Source organism: Amblyomma mixtum, chromosome 10 (assembly GCF_055824585.1).
Source record: "Amblyomma mixtum isolate Tamu chromosome 10, ASM5582458v1, whole genome shotgun sequence".
NCBI classification, from domain to species: Eukaryota; Metazoa; Arthropoda; class Arachnida; order Ixodida; family Ixodidae; genus Amblyomma; species Amblyomma mixtum.
Window position 1 is genome coordinate 138,930,471 of NC_143021.1, and position 23,326 is coordinate 138,953,796.

Here is a 23,326-nt window from a genome sequence, read left to right on the forward strand (position 1 = left end):
TTCCCCTAGTCCAGGGCTCCACTGAGGGTAGCTGCCCTGAGTGCACGCCTTACTAGTCCTTCTTGGACTTTCAGGATGTCGCAGGATAGCATCCTCTCCCACTGTTCCGCACTCGGATTTTCAATTATGGGTAGCTTGTCTATTTTCTGGCATGCCCATGTGGTATGGTATAATGTTGGTTTGTCTCCACACCACGGGCACTCGCTCTTGTACTGTGTGGGGTAGATTTTGCTTAGGATGTTTAGGCACGGGAATGTTCCCGTTTGTAACTGTCGCCATGCTACGGCGTCGTCTCTATTGAGTTGTTTGTGTGGGGGCGGGTATTTTCGTCTGATCCCTCTGTAGTAGTTAAGAATGTCTGTATGGCTTTGGGCTACCGTCTCGGGTTCCTCAGCGGTGTCGGGAATGTTGGATGGCCAGTGCGTACGACCCTGTCATGAATCGAGGCTAAGTGGCGCAAGCGTAGAGGTACCTAGAGCTGGTGCTTCGAGTGGTTGCCACTTTGCTGCATGCATGCAACTGATTCTATGACGTTGGGAAGAGCACAGCATCGCCACTCGTCTCTGCAATCCAGGTAATAAAATACTGTCTTTAGAGGAAACGATGAAGGAGTTTGAACGAACGCAAGCAATTCACAATGCGTATACAAAAATACATCGAACAAGGAAATTAAATTACTACTCAAACATAATGCATGGTACACCAAAAGTTTTGCATAACACGGCTTGTAAAACAAAGGACGTAAAAAATGCGGAAGAATTGATAAAGAAAAACGCGGTTACAAACAATCCTACGTAACACTTCTGTTTCCTGAAATTCAAATTGTTGCCAACGCCCATGGGCCCACATAACCTTAATTATCCAACACAGGGTAATAGGTAAACGTTGTTTGTTGTGCAGCGGATGCGACATTTCTATTCTCTGCAGCAAAGTAACGCAAACAATATTGCCATGTTCCACTCAGATCATGGAGACGGAAATTGTCGTTGATCATAGCAGCGCTCTATTTTAAGATAGGGATAACTTCTTTATATATCAGATGTGGGCACCTTAGAGGAGATTGCTGAAATATTTTTCTCTCATTTTTATAGATACCACGGAGCGCCTTCTCAAAACATTTCTTGCCCAGAACAATTAGGAAGTTCAAAAAACCAGAATCCATGAGTAGTATTATATTTAGTCACTATGCGCATATTACAGGCCACCTACACTTTCACACTTTATGACAACCTTCTCACTTCGCTTGAGCGCATTCGATGTGTGCTTCTTCCAATTCTTTGTTGCGAACTGCAGCGACTTATAACCATGTATCACCTCAGTGCCCAGATTAAAAACAAAGGACAGCTGCTTTGACAGCGGTATTCGACAGAAAAAATTGCTTAGGTTTAACTCTTCTAAACCAAATTATACAAGCAAAAAGCTCTGTTCCGTTGCTTCGCAAATCTAGCTTCTCGTCGCTCCCCTGTTCCAACGGCTGGTTTAGCTCGCGTCCCCTGCTGTACACCTTCTCGGCGAGCTAAATCGACTGGATGATCGGACGCGGTTTGACTTGACGCTGACGCCTAAAAGTTGGCATATTCGGTCTAGCGCGCGCCCCATAGATGGCGATAGTGAAATAGAAACCGCCGACCTAGCAACTCTTTAGATCGTCTCCTACTCACGTGGTATCACAATAGTGAAGCCGGCTAGCGCGCGCAGCTGCGCCTCTCCCTCTTCCCCTCTTCTAATCACGTGGTACCAGTGGCGAAGTCAGCGAGCGCGCGCAGGTGCTGCTCTCCTTGGCGAGTCACGTGGTTTGCCCGCACCCTGGCGCCTCAACGTTAACGTGCGTCAAGACTGACCTCGGAAAAAATGTAGAAATATACCCTTCGCTTTAAAAGCAGGAGTATTGAGATTTTGGCACAGGATTAAGAATTTTGGCTGCAAGACGCGAACAGCCAGGCTTATTATAAGAGCTTCGCGTCAGCACGTGAGAGGGCAGTTGCATGCAGACTTTAAATTTGCTAGGTACGGTCGTTGCCTCGTTTCGGCCTTCTATCCACTCAGCGCATGCACGCTATCTACACACCAATGTCAGTGCAACTATCCACTTTTCTCGCCTAGCAAACTTTATACTTGTTATTGTGTTTAAATAAGCAAACAGGAAGACTGATGGTTATGAGTCTTTTCCATTATTTACCTAAATCAGTGGCATAGTGGCAGCGAAAGCGATGTGGAAAAAAATGTCCTGCTACTTTTATTCGTGTTTTGCTTTCCGTTCCTACATGTCTTTCATTTTAGGCTTTCACAGCGAGTGCTCAGCTATGCAATTCAAAAGACTGAATGGTACGATCGTACAGTCAGCGATGAAATAAAGAGCCGATATCAAGCACACCAGACCACACCCGTAAGGGAGGCCAATTCTATCATTTGTTACAACTGTGCCGTTGCAAGGTGTGGGTTTTAGACCTGTAGTTGTATTATCAGCATCTGTCTGCGTTTCGTTCAATCCTGTAATCACACCAGGCATTGAATCAATTAATAATTACGTATTTAAGGTAAACTAAATATTAGGTAAGCACCTAAATCAACCAGAGCTCTCCTCGTTGATTCATGAACCGCGTACCAAGGAGACTGCTTCCTCCTGACTGTGCATGTGCCATCCCCATTTCCAGCATATTTGCCTTCTTGTGGTATTTGCCGTTTTGTATGTTGCTGTCATCGAGGTTACACTTTGTTTATTGCCATACGCATACTGAATACAGTCATAATGTCGCTTGCAAGTTAAAGGCACACTTAGCATAAATTTTTGCCGCCCAATGCACAGTGATCAACTAATTAAAATCAAAAACTGCCAAAGTTCAGTGGGAAGTGCGCGTTCACTAAACGAAAAGCCCCAACAATTAAGTGCGGGTAGTTCTGCCTTTGACATTTTTAACAAATGAAGCAAGTGGATGAAAAAAGTTTTATTTCGGCAGCTGGTGTTCAAGGTCGGCGCAAAACGTCGTTCACTTCAGACCGAAGGCAAGAATTACAAACAAAGGGCGGTGAATAAAGTATCAGTTTTAAATCCGCCTCTTTTCAAAACAAATAAAAGTTTTCATGCTAGACACATGCGCATGGAAACAAAAATCGCTGCCTCTCCCGTAACCAAGAGTAACCAATGGGGTTTAACGTCCCAAAGCGACTAAGGCTATGAGAGACGCCGTAGTGGAGGGCTCCGGAAATTTCGACCACCTGGGGTTCTTTAACGTGCACTGACATCGCACAGTACACGGGCCTCTAGAATTTCTCCTCCAAAGAAATTCTAGCCGCCGCGGCCGGGATCGAACCCGCGTCTTCTGGGTCAGCAGCCGAGCACCATAACCGCTGAGCCACCGCGGCGGCGTAACCGAGAGTAGAGTAAGCATGAAATGTTTACGGGCATAACACATTGGCTGTATATGGTACTAGTTGTCGGCAGGGGCGAGCAGTCTTCTACTGTGGCATATCACTCGCAAAGCGATCGCTTTCCACAAGACGCTTCCTACCTCTCCTTTCATCAGGCTCAACTGCTCGGCTTAAGCAGCTGCGACGGTGGCGGTATACAAATGCAGGACGATGCAGAAGCGTACGCGGACACGACGAGATGCAGGCCTGACAAGAATGTATATGCATCGCGTTCGAATACTTTGCGAGCGTGTATACATCTGCCTGCCAAAGGGGGAAGCATCATGAGCTGAATGCCCAGCGGCCGGTCTTTTACATGCGTGAGTGTGGGACCGCGGCACCATCCTTGGGGACGGCGCGGAAGCAGTTTTTCCGCCTGAAGCCCTTCTCGCCCTGGAGCTCACCTCTTGCTCTCAGCGGCCCTCTCTCAATGCCCCTAACAGATCACGTATGAGTCACGTTAAATCTCGTACGATGCCCGAATGCTCTCGTTTCTGCTCCCCGATGCTCTCGTTTCAGTGCCCGGATAAGTGGAATTCAGTGCCCGGATGTTAGCTCTCGGTCTCGGCGTGGCGTCACCACACTGCCGACAACGGGAGCTAAAAGCATTTCATGCTTAAAAAGAGTCGAAATGTTGTTATGTGGCTAAGGCGAGAATAACGTAAGAGCGACCAGGGAAGAGCGACCAGGCCGAGAGCACAGAGACCGCACAGGACATAGAGCACACAAACCCACAACACGCGCACCACTGAGACAGTTCCTTCGCTTCGTCATCATTCACAATAGCAGTTTTACGTCCCCCGGTCGAGAAAACACCGTCTCGGTGTGAATTAGGGCGTGGCAGGGTATGGCGAGAAGCAGAGCTTGAGGAGAGAGACGTATACGACATCACGCTGAGCTGCACAGGAAGTGGTTTCCGGAAAGGCGGCAGCAATCTCGTAGGTGACAATGGTTACCTGGCGGATCAGATGGTATGGGCCAATATGTCGGGACAAAAGTCTTTCGGAAAGTCGGATGCGGCGAGATGGCGAGCAAAGAAGGCAAGACAAGGGAGCCAGGGGAGAAAGAGACGCTGCAATGGCGGCGGTCATAGTAGTCCTGCTATGAGGCACGCGATGCTAGTAGTCATTATCGCACCAGTTAGTGGGCGTGACCGCCACGAGTAATTGCGTCCTGTGCGTATTCAGAAGGCAAAGAAGTAGGCGTAGGAAGCAGCGTGTCCAAACGTAACTGGAAACAATATCCTTCGGCATATTTTATTCACTAAAAACAAAAACTCTACTCAGTTGCTGGAAGCGTTTATTCCCCATCATTACAACGCCCATCTCCCTTTTGTCTAAGCTTTTCATTCCAAAGGTAACTTTTCACGACGCTGCGACGGAAAGCAAGAAGTTGAAGTGATATAATTTTTTGAGGCTGAAGCTTTACTAGACCCGTCTCAGAAAATTTCATCTGCTAGCGTAGTTGTTGCTAAGGCTGCGATATCATCCGTAAAATATATAGTACGTATCTTAGTAAGGCTGCTGGCTAGATCGCGACATAGATTCCATCTTAAGGTATATGTGCCGTGCCTAAACGCGGAGAAACCAGGCCAACTGAAAACACTTTGTCCCAGCGCTTGGTTAATGAGATGCAGCGCTTGTTTTAAGACATACGTAAGGTGGCTGTGTTTACACACTTCTGTCAGGTGCGAAATAATGCACCGAAAAATGACAATACTCCCCACTCGCTTGGTCCTTCCGCTCTTGCGCACGACTGTACCTTTAATGGAATGCAATTATTCGACTTTCGTTCCCCAGCTGCGACGCAGCCGTTCGTCATACAGCGGTCCGTGTGGTTCCATACGATTTCTAGTTACACACAGCATACATGTGCTAATCATATTGGATGCTAGCTCGCGATAGGGATTCCAACCAACGACATATAAACTCGTGACGAGACATTCAAGCTTACGTCTTCTCAGAATGTAAGCAGTCTTAGGTGCCCTCCACATTATTGTAAACGCACTGTCACGAAAACCAAAGGGCGAAAACATGGCGGCAGTGGCAAACACACGGCAGCCAAGAAAAGCGATTGATCAGATGGCTAAAGTGCTGAGTGCACCTTCTTTTGATTGTTATCATAGTTCCTCTTTGGGCACTTGTCAAGACGGTCTCATGGAGAGATCAACTTTCTTGCAGTCTTGATGCAACAGATAGCTTCAGTGAGAAGTCTCAGAGCTGCCAGCCTCACGGTTCTATCACGTTCCACGTGACTGTCGAGCTTGTAAAGGGCAATATATAGCCATCGTTCAGGACGAGAGTAGTCGAGGTGAACGCTCTGAAGGTTACGTTAGTCCAAACATGACTACCCCTGCAAGTAAAAGATTGGACTGGCTGCTACAGCTCAGTTATAGAACACCGTTGGCGCCTTACAGAGGCCTCGGGTTCGAATCCCGTTAGAGGAATGTGTTTATTGTACTTTCGTATAAATTACTTTTCAGTTCGTTATTGAGTCAAAAACTGATATTACGTTTGAGTGATTCGTCGGCTTCTTGTGCTAAAAATAAGGCCTTACAAATTCTGATGCTGTGAAAGAAAGCGTTTAACCGAGCATTGACAACGATAATCTCGTCTTGTTCGTTTTTTTCTGCAAGTATTTATAAAAGGTTTCCATTTTCTGCAGAAATCCGTCCATTCTCCCTATCACATTCCTTGTGAAATTCTTCCATCATCATCATCATTTATTTTACCCTTAAAGGCCTCTGTTGAGGCATTACATAAGGGGGGGGGGGGACAAAGCAAATGCAACTGAGAATAATACGTTAATACAACAAAACATAATGCAATACAATAAAATGAAAAACGATACATCACAATACAACGTTGGTCAATAATGAAGGGCGCAAGGCTGAATTAGGCGGTAACAACAACAACAACAAGAAAAATAATAAGTGTAACTGGATGAAGTTTGTGAAGTGTCTTTTATTCAGTACAGTGATTAATTAATGCCTAATTTTCAGCAGGAGATTCGTATTATTTTGCAGAGGGTGCAATACATGGTGTTCAAAATTAAGCATTAAAAATTTAAAAAATACCGATAAAAGTAAGCAGAAGCCATAAATGTAAATTGGTTAAACGGACAGGCGAGCATAAACTGAGAAAAATTGTCATCGTAGCCTGAGAAATTAACTAAAATTTGCTAATTAACTTTTCATTCACTGCAGTAAGCGTGTATGTTTATATTCAAAACCCAGAGGCTGGAGCATTCAGAGACTATTGGTGCTGGTGTTTGGTGTTTGAGGCAAGGAAATCGTGCAGTAATTGTCTCACATCTCAATGTACACCCGAACCGCGCCCTAAAGAAAGGGAGGAAGGTGGGGTTGAAAGAAGAAAGAGACAAAGAGGTGCCGTAATCGAAGTCTCCGGAATAATTTCGACAACCTGGAGATCTTTAAGGTGCACTGACATCGCACAGCACACGGGCGCCTTTGCGTTTTGCCTCAATCGAAACGGGGCCGCCGCGGTCGGGTTGGAACCCGGAAAATCCTGCTGAGAAGAGGCATTTATATTTTACACAATTTAATTACGCGCTTTGTCTTCAATATGCTCGGTTAAAATTTCAGCCCAAATCGCGTAATTACGCATGCGACATCGCAACACTCGGCAAGAAACTGCTCCCTAATGTGACGCAGCTGTTGCTTATGGCGGTCCACCTGACAAGAATTTTGAATTATAGGCAACCTTATAAATTCCAGCTCTTGGCCAGCAGTGTGGTATCGCTTCGCTTCCCCGCATGGGAAGACTAAAGCGACACCACGTCTTGTCACCAGCTGTGGAAGAAATAGCTTAAAAGCGCTCGCCTCGCGCCGCCTGCACGCTGGCGAAGAACAAAAAGTTATCGCCATCGCCTACACTTGCAAATTCTTGCAAGGCGGAGTGCCATAAGCAACAGCAGTGTCCAACCAGGGAGCCTCCTCCTTAGCACCGCGGTCCCGCGCATATAATTACAAGATTTGGGCTGAAATTTTACCAGTGCATGCCTCATAGCCTAGGCGCGCTGTAAAATTATACAAAATTGAATAGTCTTTGAATGCTGCTGCCCCTAATTTTCACTATATACATGCACGCCTACTGCACCGAAGAAAAAGTTTTATTTAATTACTCAGGTTAAGATAACAATTTTTTTGCTGTTTTTGTCCGCCTGACCGCACAACCCATTTACAGTAATTACTTATGTAATGTTGTCAATGTATTTTAACCATTAAAGTATAATTATCAGCATCCTGAATATCTTGCACTTGTTGTGAAACAGACAAGAAAAGTTTTCCGACTGTATCACGCATTCTATGTAACTGACAGGGTTGCCAATAACACAATCGGTTGGAGGCTGTACCGCATTGCTGGCAATTATGACAAACGCTGACAAACGTGATTCGACCAAGCGCTGCCCGAAAAATGCAGGTAACGGCCCAACCAAATCATTACATGACGGTATCGTACCAAGTCGACGACCGGCCAGGAAGCAGCGAAGTCTTCCGTTTGGAGTGTGCGTCAGTGTGCAGTGGGGTGAAAGTGCACACACAGCACCAATCCATCTCACAAAATCTGTGAGCTGCATAAAGTAAAGAGGCTAAAAACAACGCTTTGACGGTAGCTCTCAACTTCAAGATAAACGATGTCCTTTCTCCAACAAATCTGATCGTAATGAGCACTCACCAGGCCGCCGCTCGGAAAGGATGTCTGCAGCTCATCCGAAATGTGCATTGAAATCAATATGTGGTTTTGGGAACTTGAGAAAACGCTCAGCGCCCAGTCCTTGCTGTCTGCAAGAGAGTAAACTTGAACCGTTGCATGGCCTCAACATTCAGCACCAAGGCTAGTCTTGTACACCTTAGAGGAAGTAAGTAAGCAACTGCAATTAGACTTAATCTGAAATGTAACCGATTACCGGGGTTAATTGAAGAATAGCAACCGATTGTCATTGCCCTTTCTGCCTCAAAACTTTTACTGCTATAAGGTAGATTTACTTTGACTACGGTGAACTACTGCTGCTTAATTTTTAGATATTTTTTTACACATTGATGATGAGGATGTTAACGCTTGGTTCTCCCCTGTCCTCTGATCCAGGATTGAACAGTAGGTGTCCGCACTTTAGCACCGCGCACGCCTCATCCGCCCTACCATCCTCAATAAGCACAACGACATCCCATTTCATGCCTCCTGGTTCCTGGAACAGCACTGCTGTACCAGGCTCACTGGATAAGGTTCTAACGTTAAACGTTGCCAGTTTCAGTTTCCAATGGCAGCCTGTTCGGAGCCAGAGAATATTAGTACCCTCCACTGCGTCACAGGTCTGGCTGCCACTTGCTCAGTTACTAAGCAGCCGCGGCGAACTCAGGGCCGAGGGTTAATAAGGCGGTAGTGGCAAAGTACTACAGAACGGTGGCCAAACCCGGCTCTGCCAACCTAACGCGTTGTCGTATCTGTTCGCCAAGACTCGGCCACACTTTAGGCCTGGTTAAGTAATTTCATCGGTATGCGAACTTTATTATCTGTTATCCGGTGGAGAATTGGCTGCACCTCGGTTTTCTTGCATACGAGGTGGTTTCTTGTGCTCTAGGTAGCATTACTGTAAGTGCAATAAAAACAAAAGTGCATGATCGGAAAGACAGAAAATACGCATACACAGCGTCGTGCCTGTCTTCTCATACTCGTCTTTGTCCTTCTTTGGTCCACGATGGGAATGCAGCGATGGCGTATAGGTAGAGCATCGACCTCGGCAGCAGTGCTTCTGTGGTGCGTGTACTTATTTCCTTGCGTTTTGCAGCCTACACTACGCACCGGGTCACATCAAGACTTGGTCCTTTTTATCAGCATGACAAGAACCAACGTGTTCTGAAGCCTGCTTATCACCAACCCCTGCTACTGCGCACGTCCGCGGAGCGTCCTCTGCATCACCTGAGGAGACCGCTGATACTCTGCTCTGGGATTGGACCTTCGTTCGGCAGCAGTGCTTCTGTGGCGCATGTACCCCCTTTGTCAAAAGTAACCGAGCAGCGGGTTTTTGCTTCTCAACCGTATATCGGAGCCTTTATGGCACCCCTTAGGACCGAAAAGTGTCAGAACTTCAGGAAAAGGGCTCCCCTTACTCTACAAAGATTCATAGCTTCAGGGCTGCCATAAGAGCTTCGCTACGCGGCTAAGATACAAAGCAATTGTGCACGGTTACTTTTGATAAAGGGGGTACTTATTTCCGTGCGTTGTGCTGGTAAGCCGGTGTTTTTCAGTTCTAAAATATTGTATGCTTTTCTGCGCTGCTGCCGAGACAAGTTGTGTTTTACGACCTGCGCGGAGCCAAGTTGTGTTTGCACCTGTTTGCCGTGTGCGTAGCCTTTTGATCCCATTGAGTCATGACAGGAACCAGAGCAAAGAAGGACAGGGACGCGGAAAAATGTACTCAATGTACTGAATGTATCAGTCTGAGGCACAAACAAAAAATTTCGAAAAGAAATGTTGGCTGAGTTCCAGGCAGTGAAGAAAAGCATTGACTTATGTAGAGAATCGTGTGATTCCATATCCGAAACAAAAGTTCATGCTAACTAACTCATCAAAAAGGTCGAAGCGTTACGATACACCAATCACGCAATGAAAGAGGAAAACCGCAAGCTTGTTCGACTAGCAGATGAACTGGAACAATATTCTCGAATATTCTCGAAATAAAGTGGTTCCTAAGGACGGTGACACAACATACGGTGTGGTCAGAATGGGAGCACTCGTTGGCGAACCTATCTCGAAAGCTGCCATTGATCTCTGCCATAGAGTACCCACCTCAAAAGAAGATGAAGTGAACATCATTGTGCGGTTTGCCCGGCGGGAAAAGCGCAATCTAGTGTTAGCAAAGGCGAAGAAAACGCGAATAACGAAAACCGACCTCGGCATCAGTCCCGAAAGCTCAGTGTTTTTTAATGAGCATCTAACGCGCCACAAGAAGCAACTCCTAGGTGCTGCCATCACAAAGAAAAAAGAGGTTAACCGGATGAACGAAAGATCGAAAAATCTATGTGCATCAAGATGAAAACACGGCTGTACTTCGAATCAACTGCCTGGACGACCTGGGAAAAATGGTTAGCCAAACCGGCATAAAATGACTAAACTACAAATCCGGCGTGCGGTCCTACACCTAGTCTTGAGTAGTTGCTTTTTGCTATTCTCATGGCAGTGCAACCTTCAAATTTCAACAATTTTTATCATACGGGTCTTTTACATTTTCTTCACATTAATGCATGTTCATTAGAAAACACGCATGATGACTTCCATTATTTAATCAATGCAGCCGACGTTTCTTTCGACGCGCTTATGCTATGTTAAACGCGGTACAGTGATAGTTCTGTCCCGTTCCTGTTACACGAGTACCAAAACTTTGCGCTGAGTCATCCCTGAAGCGTGGCGGTGGCGTTGAGTTTCCTATGATGACTGACGACTACGAAAGAGTGACGGCGCGTGACAGTTAACGCTTTTTCTCGGTTCTTCATCGTCCTCCAAAGGGTGATTTGCGAAATTTCCTGCTCTTTCTTGAAAGCCTTATAGATTTCATATCTCTTAATAAATACTCTCATTTTCTTCGTGGTGACCTAAACATTGATACGCTAAAAACAGCCAGGGCTAAACATGATATTCTGTCAGTTCTGGAGTCGCATGAGTTTTTAAACATTATATGAACCAACACGTGACACATCCTTGTCAGGAACTGTACTGGATCTGTTCATCACTAATGCAGATAAAAGTGTTTCTTCTTGCTCTGCGCTTGATAGCGACATCAGTGATCACTTGCCCATTTTCGCCTTCTTTCGTGCAAAAGATTATCCTGCGCCCCCAAACGATGCGCCTATTTGTAGACAAGACACCACCGAATCTTCCTTGACATCTTTTGGAACCGGTGTTCAGAGACATGACTTCTTTCAACCACTGATGTCAGTGCAATGTACAAAGCATTTGTATCTCAAATTACAGATCTTTACCGATAGCACTTTCTATATGTAGTGCGACGAAGGAACAAAAAATCACGGAAAGCATGGGTAACACGTGATCTGCTCAAGAAAATTAACGTAAAAAACCGTATTTACTGGAAATTCGTGAAAAGCAAGGCCATAAGTGCATTACAAGCGTATAAAACGTACAGAAATAGGCTAAATAAAGGGCTGAAAGCTGCCAAGGAAGAATACCCTGCGACCAATCTGCATGAGGCATCCCGAAGCGTCAAACTCTTGTGGAAATGCCTAAATAGCATCATTAAACCAAGCAGTAATTCCACCATTACCAGCATAAAAAGTCAACAATGAAGATATAAGCGGCACTGATCTATCTAACGCGTTCAACACGCATTTTGACTCCGTTGGGGAAACTGACCGCGCACGTACAGCTTACTCTCCCACTACAGACTGCATCCCTGCTATCTCTGGAAGTATGATATTCTTTCCCACTAATGAATCTGAAGTCATTTATGAATATAATATCCTCAAAAATTCTAAATCTCGTGGTGCAGATGGCATGCAAATTGCCCCTATTAAGCACATTATTGATATTATCCCTCCAGTGTTGACTAGTATGTATAATTTGAACAAAATACAATTCCAGAACCACGGCCGCTCGATGCAAAGCGCAAAGCGAGGTGCGGCCAGCCACGTCGCGCCGCCGACAATGGGTGAGCATGTCCTGGCGGAGTATACAGTCGCGGCCGCTGTTTTCGTTGGGGGCGCCACTGTTCGGGGACAGGTCCCGGGAGCGGACTCCCGAAGCGCTCCTTGCTTCGTCGTGTTCGAGCGCGTTTGCGTCATGTAAAACCGCGTTTGCGTCGTGTAAAACCGCGTTTGCCTTCCATATTCAATGCAAAATAAAAACCACTATTACTACTACTCACGTTCCTCATGTCTGCAGTGCTTTATTTGGATTTTCTGCTGTGCGCGTGAGTGAGCACGTTTGCCTCGCGTCTGCGGTGCTGGATTTGGACTTTTCGCGTGCGCGTGAATGAATGTTTGCCTCGTGTCTGCCGTGCACTCTTTGGGATTTTCGTGCATGCGTGTGTGGAGGTCGGGGACGTGTATGGGGCACGATGCCGCGCATCTGTCGTGTGCCACTGTCCGTCACGAACTCCAGAAAACAGCCAACTGTGAGATATCATGAGTTTCCCTCTGAACTACAGCGTCGAGAAGCGTGGCTGAAAATATCGCTCGCCAAGGACTGTCAGGGAAAGGAAGAGAGTGGGCGCCAAGCGACAGGTCTCTGGCATGTTCCTTGCATTTTACAGAGAATGACTACAAAAAGTAAGGTCAAGGAAGGTTCTTGTGAATGGTTCCTTCCTTTCTTGTATGACCATGCAATAAAAGTGTCAAGTACTTTGTGGCTTTCTCGGCTGCAGGTGGGCTTATGAAGTTCCACAACTTCAGCTATAATGATCGTTTCTTTTTTATAAATTGCAATAACTTGTGTATACAAGAGCCAAAATTCGACGTGACACGAAGCGGAAATCTACTGCGTGCGACCAGCTGTGCGTGTCCGTCTCATTCACCGTCTACATGGGGTAGCGAGCAGTGAATAAAAATTCAGGGGGCACTTTGACGATCTAAAGTGCGAAGAGGCGAAAGCCTTTAACCGCCTCTGTCGGTGCCCTCTGCTTGGCGACTGTTGAAGATCGCTTGGCGACTCTTGAACGCTTCCGTACGGCATCGCGAGTGCGTTTCGTAGCGGGCGACATTGGAGCGCGCGTGGGCTGCATCCTTCCTCGATCAACGTTCAGAGAGCACCTGAGAGAGCTCTGGGTGATACGACCATTGTGCAAACTTTTGGCGTCAGTGTACATGCGCCGTTGTTAAACCACCTGAGGATTGCGCATGCGCAGTGTGCGCGTTTAGCGGGTATCATTAACTAATCATCATTACTGTTCGTACATCTACTGTTTCGCTCCTGTTTCGCTCCTGTGCACCATTAGCAAGGTAATGGAGCACTTTATTTTTGAGCATATAAGCAGTTTTCTGGAAAAAAATTCAGGGGGCACTTTGACTGTCTAAAGTGGGTAGAGGCGGAAGCGTTTTCCGCACCACCTTCGCTGTTTCTGTGGCACTGGTGGCGTCACATATATTTGAGTACTAATTACTAAGTGATGGCAAATCACTAATTAATTGTTAATTAATGATTAATGCCTGAATGTTAATTAACTGCTGATTAATGACGCTTAAGCTTCGCCTTTAGGAGTGGAACGCGACAGCGCGTTGTAGCGCTGCCAGGGAGTCCACGGAACGCCACCACCCGTTCGGCGCGATGCCTTGCCCTTTGAACGCAACGCTTTTTGAGGAAAGGAAATGGCGCAGTAATTCTCTGTCATCTCGGTGGACACCTGAACCGCACCGTAGAGGAAGGGAGGTTGGAGTGAAAGAAGATAGATAAAGAGGAGCCGTAATGAAGAAAATGAAAATTGTATTTGAGGAAAGGAAATTACGCAGTAACTGTCTCACATATCTCGGTGGACAACCGTCAAAATTCAGGGGGGCGGGGGGGGGGGGCACTTTTTGACCTAAAGTGTGGTCACCGATGTGTGGTTAAGATGTTAAGCTTCGCCCCTAAGAGTGGAACGCGACAGCGTCTTGCAACGCTGCCAAGTTCTACGCCTCGCTCGTCGGTACATTGGTTTTTGAGGAAAGGAAATGTATCTGTCTCTCATTTGTCGGTGGACACCTAAATCTCGCCGGAAGGGAATGGAGGAGGATGAGAGTGAGTGAAGAGACACCGTATTCACTAGACGCGCCTTTGTTCATTCCAAACCATCGAGCTGGCATGGCGGAGTGGATAGCGTGCTCGTCTCTCACGCCGAAGACCGGGGTTCGATTCCTGAGCTCGACCAATTTCTTAATCGCTTTTATTTATTTACATGGCCTGAGTAGTAAAGCTAATTAGGCTAATTGGGTAATTAAGCAATTAACTAAGCTCAGTCCCACTTACTTGGAGCATCACTATACGATCCCTTCAATTGGTTGTATGGTTACTAGCCAAAGTGCAATTGGCCCCGTTTGAAATTCGCGCACTGTGACGTCACGACCGTTTCCACCAATTGAAAAGCGTGACATTTTCTGTCGACAACTGCTGCTTACAACGATGAGACATTAAAGGCTTCCGCCTTAATAATAATTTATTTTCTGAGGGACAGCACGGTTTTCGATGTGGCCTATCCACGGTTACGCAACTACTACACACTACTAATGATCTCATGGTAGCTTTGGATCAGGGTGGGCAAATTGATATACTGTTCCTCGACTACCGCGCCACATGCCCTTGGTGCGAAGCGAGGCCAACACTATACCACATAACATGGGAATGCGACAGAAACATATCGTTCCACAAACACGACACACCAAGTGCGGAGCAATGGGAGAGCCGGCTCACCAGCTGCGAGCTAGAGGCCCAAAGGGCACTCATAGCACACGCAAGCGAGGTGGCCAGACTCAGTGGAGCCCTGGACTAGGGGACCACCCAAGGCTAAGGAGGCAACCTCAAGACTTGAAGAGAAGACTTGAAGAAGACCTCCACCGCAGGCTAAATCTTAGAAATCAATAAAGTTTCTACTCACTCACTCACTTGACCGAGTCTGTCACAAAAGGTTATTACTTAAGCTAAAAAGTGTATTGCAAAGTGAACAAATTTTGAATTGGCTTGATTGTTACTTATCCAATCGACAACAGTATGTCTGCATTGAAAACTCACTTTCTTCATCTGCCCCTGTATTATCCGGTGTATCACAAGGTTCTGTCCTTGAACCTCTTCTTTTTCTGATCTAATTAAATGACCTGTCTTTGGATTCCTCTGTACAATGGCGGTTCTTCGCCGATGACTGCATCGTGTACCAGGTCATCGAATCTGTGTAAGATCAAATTGTGCTACGTGATTACCTCTCTGCAATTAACAGTTGGTGTCAATCCTGGCGTATGAACCTAAATGTCTCTAAATGTGCCCACATGATGATCACAAGAAAGAAAAAACCGTTAATATATACTTACAAAATTATCAATGCTGATGTCAAGCGGGTTGACAAGTTCAAATATCTTGGTGTTATAATTGACTCCAAATTAACGTGGAACGCACATGTTGAATATGTTGTGTCGGCGTCACTAAAAAAGCTGTGGTTATTAAAGCACCGCATGAGGCACTGCACTAGTGCAACAAAACTTGCAGCATTCACGACACTCGTTAGGCTAATTCTTGATTATGCTGACACTGTTTGGGACCCTCATACTAAGAAAAACATCAATCACATTGAAGGGGTACAAAAGAAAGCACTTCGATTCATTTTTAACGCTTACCATAGAAGTATCTCTGTTTCAGACCTGAGAACACGAGCTGGGCTCCCGTCGCTAGAAATGCGCCATAAACTACACCGCCTACACATGATGTACAGTATTGTCAACCACCATGTCAAAATAAATTTTCATACTTACATGCACTTCAACGAATCCAGGAAAACGAGAGGCAAGCACAGCAAAACAATTATAATGCCGCAGGTTAAAACTAACGCCTACCGCTCATCATTCTTTCCTCGAACCACAGCCGAGTGGAACGCCTTACCCTATGAAGTAGCTGACATGCCCTCAGTTGAATCTTTTGTTACGGCCGTGTCATCTTACCTATGATGCAGCAAGTATTTCTTTACAACGCTTCTTGCTTTGCCGTCCGCCTTTCAAAGTGTATTCCTTCTTTCTTTTTTTGTGTGTTTTTTGATTGTGCACATTCCTTCGTGGCTGATTGTCAATAGCATGTTTTCTTTCTTTTCCCCTGCTAAACTCACCTTAGCAATTGTTCAAGAACAATGTATCCACTCCTGCTTTGACTGCCAAGAGGCAGTTGGCAGTATTTGATAAATAAAAATAATAAAAAAAATTCCACTACACCATTAACTATCATTACTGACTTTTCAAGTAACCATTATTGACAGCTGCCGCGGACGCATGGACGGACGGACACGCTGGCGAGTCATGAGCCATAAAACGCTTACGCCTTAAAAGTAGATCGAAAGCTTCAGGCGCATTAGTGCAACATCCTCAGGTACAGCCGCGCGCGCCGTCGTGCATCGTATAGGCGGCCGTTATGGACAGCGTTCAGGCATACACTTCCTACCTGCTGCGGTGACTGTGACATAATCGGCGTTTTCAATGAATACTTAAAAATGCAATCTTTAATGAGCAAGTAGAAAGTGCACTGTTAAGGCGGAAGCCTTTAATGTCTCATCGTTGTAAGCAGCAGTTGTCGACAGAAAATGTCACGCTTTTCAATTGGTGGAAACGGTCGTGACGTCACAGTGCGCGAATTTCAAACGGGGCCAATTGCACTTTGGCTAGTAACCATACAACCAATTGAAGGGATCGTATAGTGATGCTCCAAGTAAGTGGGACTGAGCTTGGTTAATTGCTTAATTACCCAATTAGCCTAATTAGCTTTACTACTTAGGCCATATAAATAAATAAAAGCGATTAAGAAATTGGTCGAGCTCAAGAATCGAACCCCGGTCTTCGGCGTGAGAGACGAGCACGCTATCCACTCCGCCATGCCAGCTCGATGGTTTGGAATGAACAAAGGCGCGTGTAGTGAATACGGTGTCTCTTCACTCACTCTCATCCTCCTCCATTCCCTTCCGGCGAGGTTTAGGTGTCCACCGACAAATGAGAGACAGATACATTTCCTTTCCTCAAAAACCAATTTACCGACGAGCGAGGCGTAGAACCGAATGGGCGATGGCGTTCTATGGACTCCTTGGAAGCGTTGCAAGACGCTGTCGCGTTCCACTCTTGGGGGCGAAGCTTAACATCTTAACCACACATCAGTGACCACACTTTAGGTCAAAAAAGTGGCCCCCTGAATTTTGACGGGTGTCCACCGAGATATGTGAGACAGTTACTGCGTAATTTACTTTCCTCAAATACAATTTTCATTTTCTTCATTACGGCTCTTCTTTTTCTATCTTCTTCCACTCCCACCTCCCTTCCTCTACGATGTGGTTCAGGTGTCCTCCGAGATGACAGAGAATTACTGCGCCATTTCCTTTCCTCAAAAAGCGTTGCGTTCAAAGGGCAAGGCATCGCGCCGAACGGGTGGTGGCGTTCCGTGGACTCTCTGGCAGCGCTACAACGCGCTGTCGCGTTCCACTCCTAAAGGCGAAGCTTAAGCGTCATTAATTAGCAGTTAATTAGCATTCAGGCATTAAGCAGTAATTAACAATTAGTGATTTGCCATAACTTAGTAATTAGTACTCAAATATATGTGACGCCACCAGTGCCACAGAAAGAGCGAAGGTGGTGCGGAAAACGCTTCCGCCTCTAACCACTTTAGACAGTCAAAGTGCCCCCTGAATTTTTAGAGCGCAGCTCTTTGGCGTCCGTTCCTGGGTTTCGCGTCGTCGTCGGCGTCGGCCTCGTAACCAGCTCCGCCCCCAATGTCACGCTTTTCAATTGGTCGAAATGCTCGTGACGTCACAGTGCGCGATTTCAAATGGGGCCAATTGTACTTTGGCTAGTAACCATGCAACCAATCAAAGGGATCGTATAGTGATGCTGCAACTAAGTTGGACTGAGTTTAGTTAATTGCTTAATTAATCAATTAGCCTAATTAATATAGAGGAGAATGAAGAGGTCAGAAGAAAAGAAAAGAAAGACGCGCGCCGCAGCGACAACAGCGTCCGCGGAAGGAGACGCTGCTGAAAAAAAACAGATAAGTACGAAGCCGCGTTCCCTCCACCACCACGCACTTCCCCACTCAGTAAGACGTTGCTCGTTTCATATACGTTGTGTCGAACATCCTAGACAGTTCCAATAATTGACAGGTTAATGACAGAACACGATGGATAGAAATGCAAGAATATAAATATGAAATAGCCTAATTAACCTTTCTAGTTAGACCGCATAAATCAATAAAACCGAGAACGAAATTGGTCGAGTTGGGGAATCGAACCAGGGTCTCCGGAGTGCGATACGAGCACGCTAGCCACTCCGTAATGCCAGCTGAATGGTTTGGAATGAACAAAGGCGCGTCTAGCTAATACGGCGTCTTCGTTCACTCCCATCTTCCCCCTTTCCCTTACGGCGAGGTGCAGGTGTCCACCCAGATATGCGAGAGAGATACATTTCCTTTCCTCAAAAAATAAATATACCGTCCAGCAAGGCGTACAGCCGAATTGGCGATGGCGTTCTGTGGACTCCCTGGCAGCGTTGCAAGACGCTGTCGCGTTCCACTCTTACAGGCGAAGCTTAACATGGTTGGTTTGGTTGGTTTATGGGGTTTAACGTCCCAAAGCGACTGAGGCTATGAGAGACGCCGTAGTGGAGGGCTCCGGAAATTTCGGCCACCTGGGGTTCTTTAACGTGCACTGACATCGCACAGTACACGGGCCTCGAATTTCTCCTCCAAAGAAATTCCATCGCCGCGGCCGGGATCGAACCCGCGTCTTTCGGGCCAGCAGCCGAGCACCATAGCCACTGAGCCACCGCGGCGGCCACACATCAGTAACACACGCAGACAGCCAATGGACGCGTCATTCGCTGGCAGCACTTGATTCATCATTCACAACCACATTCTTAACGTACGCTCCCTTGCCGCACATGCCAAGGACGTACACCACGATCACATTCTGCGCCATTCCTCTGTACTTTGCTTTGCTGAAACCTGGATGGATCCCGAAGAGCCTCTCGAAATCATAGATTTCCTATACTGCTGTGGTGCTCGCAGAGACCACAACAGAGCGGCGGGAGTCGCTATCTACTTGCGCACAGGTCTCTCTGCAATATCAGTCGAAATGTTTGGCACGTCACATGAAGTTGGCGAACTGTGCGCCGCAAAGTTGCCCAACGGCTTGCTGGTAGTAGCTGCCTACTTCGCCCCTACCGCACTCACGAAAGACGTCGTGCACTTCCTGCAACTCGCATTAACCGTCCATCGATCCACACCGATGTTAGTAGTGGGGGACTTTAATGTTGACATAAAGGCAAACAGCAATTTCCTAACACTTATTCGGGAGAACATCCCGTTCCTCTCGCTCGTAACGCGTCCCACGGCTGTGACAACCTCGCGAGGCACTTGTATAGATCTCGTCTTTGAGAATCAAGCATTGGTGTACCAAGTCGAACATATATCAGTCTATTTCTCCGACCACAAAGCTTCCTTCATGACTGTCAAGAACTGTTAGTGGAGTCTTTGTTAAAGGAATACGTGTGAAAAATAAAAAAAAAATTCTGTGATAGCGCATACATGTGTTGCTCGATTTCTTTGCCTCAATCTATCGAAAAGGTGAAACAGCTTATTTGCTGCGCTCAAATTTCGCATTAGGAAGTAACGTAATCGTCGGTAATTTTTTTCAGCTGCGACGCGATTGCATAACAAGATAAGGAGCAACTGTCTTTACATCAGGATGCCAGTTTTCCAGAAACACGCATCTAAACAAAAATAAATGTTTTAAACAAAAAGTTTAATTAGATATTGATTTAATTCACTCGCTGACAGGACTCAGAACACTTCGCGTATAAAGAGCGCCAAACGGCGCGCGCTCCTCGATGACATCGGCCGACGCCGCCTTTTTACGCCTCAAACAGTGAGCAACGGGCGTACCGACGCAGCTGTCGCGGCGTTTCCCTGAGAGCAGTTGTCCCCGAGCAGTGGCGCCGCGGCGGGCGCACGGAGAACTAGGCCCAAGACGCCGTTTCTGTGCGACGTGGCGGGCCGCACCTCGCTTTGCGCTTTGTATCTAGCGGCCGTGCCAGAACTAATGAAAATAGCCAAGGTAATTGTAATACATAAAGGAGGTCACAGAAATAGTATAAATAATTTTAGGCCCATCTCAACTCTCCCACTCCTATCTAAATTATTAAAAAAATTATGCACATTAGTCTTTATTCATTTTTAGAAAAGCATTCACTCATTTCGCCTGGTCAGTACGGTTTCCTCGAAACAAAAATCCACTTAATTAGTCCTGTTAACGCAAAAAGAAGTCATTATTGACGCCCTAGAGAACGAGGAACTAGTTTTAGGCATATATCTAGATCTATCAACGCATTTGATTGCGTACATCACAATGCATTAATGAAGAAACTTCAGCATTACGGCATACGGAGAAATTCTAATGCTCTCTTATCATCATACCTTGAACATTAATCTCATTTTGTTAGTCACAATAACAAAAATTCCAGCGTCAAAAAACTCACTTCCGTTGTCCCTCAAGGCAGTATTCTCGGTCCCCTCCTACTTGTTCTGCACTTAAACGACATCTCTTCCGCTATTAGCGAGGTGCAATTGAGTGGATATGCAGATGATACCGCGCTATTCATTTCCAGACATAACCAAAATAATTTGATACACACGGAAAATATAGCATTACGGTTTGTTAAGCGTTGGTCTGATAATAACCTCCTGAGAATTAATGCAAAAAAGACGCAGGCAATACTCTTTCGCGCGAGAAACACCACTGTCACACGTGTACAAAATCTATTCCCAGCAAATGAGGAAATTTAAATACGAACGCACATTAAATCATTTGGACTCTTTTTCTCAGAAAACCTAACCTGGGTTCAGCACGTTGAACACGTTTGCTGTAAACTGAATAGAGTCGCGGGAATATTAAGCAGGAACCGGCATGTACTACCTACAAAAGGAAAAAGAATGGTATACAACGCCTTATTTTTATGCACACTTAATTACTGTCATCTTGTATGGGCCACCATATCTAAAGAAAACATTCATAAACTAACAACGTGTCAAAAACGCGCAATTAGAGCCATTGCGAATATTTCATACCGGGATCATACGACCGCATACTTCGCATCCTACCGCATACTTCCCATAGAAGCCATGTATTCTTTCTGCCTTATTTGCCAATCGAAGACTGCTGTTCGCACTCTGTATCACTATTTTCTTCAACTATTCAACCTTGTCACCCGCAGTCACAGCCACAACACCAGACAAAATAATTCATGGGACGAACGTTTCTGCCACACAACATATGGCAATCAATCTTTATCGTTCCACATCGCCGTACTCCTGAACGCTTTTAGTCGTGTTGGTGTGCATGCAAACACAGAATATGCACGCTCCCTTTCCACAAAATTGGATCTTAACGCATCTGCTTTCTGTTAGTTTCCACACCATTGTCTTTGCTTTCAATTCTTTATCTTTCGATGCGCCATGCCCAACGGTCGGATCCATATCCGTTTTCTTTTTCTTTATATTGTACAGCTAACGTCTTTCCTTGCTTACATATTGTTGTGACTACGCTCTGTATCACATGCATTGGATTTTTTTAGCCGTTTACTTTTTGCATCTCATGTGTAAAACACTGAAATTGCTATCTATATATATGCGTATATATCCTGTACAATATTTGTTGCCGCATTGAGTGTTTTCTGTTTATGTTTTGAATGCTGCTGACCTGTATTCAAGAGGGCCGGGCTTCGTCAAGCTGTGCATGCGGATCTTTTTTCCGTCGCCCCCTTTCTTCATCCCGGAGGGGACTTTGACTTGACTTCGCGTGCAAGAGGCCCGGGATTTCAAACCCGATTCGGCGCAATTATCCGCCGTGCTTAAGAAAAAAAAATCTGCGCTGTCGATGAAATTGCATAGCCCGGCCAAGGGTGCGGCATGGTCTGGGTGACCAGAACCGACGGCGCACCCTCTCCCCAGAGTAGGATTTCGCCACCCGGCTGTAGTAAATGGCCCCAACCTTCTAAGAAAAAACCAGTTAACCCTCGACCCTGAGGCCCCAACGACTGCTTAGCAAGTGACCAAGGAGGCGGGAAGATCTGCGACGCAGCGGAGGGGGCTAAGAATCTCTGGCTCCAGGCAGGCCGCTATTGGAAACTGAACCTCTCGAAGTTTAATGCCTAAATCTTACCCAGTGAGGATAGCCTATCAGTCCTGTTCTAGGAACTAGTGGATATTAAATGGGATGTCATAGGTCTTAGTGAGGTTAGAAGGATAGATGAGGTGTATACAGTACTAAGGGGTAGGGAATATATCGTCCTATCGTGGATTAGCGGACAAACGAGAACTAGGAGTGGGATTCCTCATCAATAAGGATATAGCTGGCAACATAAAGCAGTTCTGTAGTATTAACGGGAGGGTTGCTGACCCACGTGCCTACACCCAGCCATGATGACCAGATCGTTGGAAGCTTCTGTGCAGACGTGGAGTTGCCAATGAACAAAGCAAAACCGCAGCACACTGTACTAATTGGTGACCTCAATGCGATGGCAGGCAAGGAGGAGGACGGAGACCAGGTGGTAGGCGACTATGCCATAGGCTCGAGGATTGGCAGGGGGGAGTTATTTTTGGTGTTCTCAGAGAGAAATAATTTACGGACCATGAATACCTTCTTCCGGAAACGAAAGCACAGGAAGTGGATTTGGAAGAGGATGAATGGTGAGACTAAAGTTGGAATATACTTCTTACTATGCGCTCCTCCCCGTAGCGTGAAGGATGTGGAGGTCCTCTGAAGGTGCGTTGCAGCGACCACAAAAGGTTAAGGTCTTGTATTAGGTTAGATTTGAAGAGAGAACAGGGGAAGGTAGTAAAGCACGAGCCCATTAGCGGTGAGAAGGAAAGTAGGGGAATTCAGTATTTCGCTACATAACAGACACTCCGCTTTAACTGAGGAAGACGACCGTAATGTTGAAATAATGAACGGTAATCTTACAGCTATCGCTACGGAGTGCGCAGTACAAGTAGGCAGTAGGATGGTTCCACAGGAGACCGTCGAGTTATGTCAGGAGACGAATGTCTGATTAAGGAACGTCAAAGTATGAAGGCGTCTAATCCTACAGACACTACAGAACTGTCAGATATATCGAAATTAATAAAGAAACGAAAGGAAGCCGACATAAGAAAGTTTAATATGGAGAAAATCGAACACGCTCTAAAGA

At 46.0% G+C, this 23,326-nt stretch overlaps 1 long non-coding RNA gene across 1 annotated transcript in view; it reads right to left on the reverse strand.

Annotated features, from left to right (window-relative positions):
• Positions 1-23,326, reverse strand: part of LOC149327084 (uncharacterized) — a 31,116-nt gene that overhangs the window by 682 nt on the left and 7,108 nt on the right. Inside the window, exon 2 of the long non-coding RNA XR_016286200.1 lies at positions 8,106-8,212. This is a non-coding gene — a long non-coding RNA (uncharacterized LOC149327084). The remainder of the gene's footprint in view (positions 1-8,105; positions 8,213-23,326) is intronic.